The following is a 329-nucleotide window of genomic DNA, read 5'->3' as shown; positions in this document are numbered from 1 at the left end:
CTCTGTTGGGTTGACATTCGGCAGACTCTCTTTCTCCCATTCATTCTCTTTATTGAGCAATCTTTCATAGTGGCGTCTCCAAACCTCTTTCTTTGCAGCCTCATTTAGTGCAAGCATACCATCACCCATGCGAACACATTTCTCTCCCACGACATCACGATTCTCTCTCACACACTGTCTTGCAACACAAAATACCTCAAGTTTTTGGTCCTCACGTTGCAGAACATTGGCAATTTTTTTCTTATCTGCTTCCCCTCTGGCTAAATAAAGCTGTCGCCTAGCTTCCCTTCTGGCAGTCTGATACAATTCCCTGCTACCACCATTCTTCC

The sequence above is a fragment of the Octopus bimaculoides genome, chromosome 2 (genome assembly GCF_001194135.2).
Source record: "Octopus bimaculoides isolate UCB-OBI-ISO-001 chromosome 2, ASM119413v2, whole genome shotgun sequence".
In the NCBI taxonomy this organism is placed as follows: Eukaryota; Metazoa; Mollusca; class Cephalopoda; order Octopoda; family Octopodidae; genus Octopus; species Octopus bimaculoides.
The sequence above is the reverse complement of the archived record's forward strand: the minus strand, read 5'-3'. Positions refer to the sequence as shown.